A 366-nucleotide genomic window follows, 5' to 3' on the forward strand; every position below is an offset into this window, starting at 1 on the left:
CTCCCCCCCCCCCCCCCCCCCGCTCGCGAGAAAAGGGGAAGTTCTTTAAAAAAAAAAAAAAAAAAAAAAAAAAAAAAAAAAAAAAAAAAAAGTACATTCACACTGTTGTGCAATCATCACGACCATCCACCTCCAGAAAACTTTTTCATCTTTCCAAACGGAAACTCTGAACCCATCGAACACTGTCCCTTGCCTGTCTAAGCCTCAAGTGGAAATGGGTCTCCCTCGTGACTGGCATTATGCCTGTGGATTCCCTAACACACCTTTGCAAACAGTCTTTTTTTTTTTTCTTTTTGAGGTGTAGTCTCGCTCTGTCACCCAGGCTGGAACACAGTGGCGCGATCTCGGCTCACTGCAAGCTCCGCC

This window comes from Theropithecus gelada, chromosome 2, assembly GCF_003255815.1.
Source record: "Theropithecus gelada isolate Dixy chromosome 2, Tgel_1.0, whole genome shotgun sequence".
Lineage (NCBI taxonomy): Eukaryota > Metazoa > Chordata > Mammalia > Primates > Cercopithecidae > Theropithecus > Theropithecus gelada.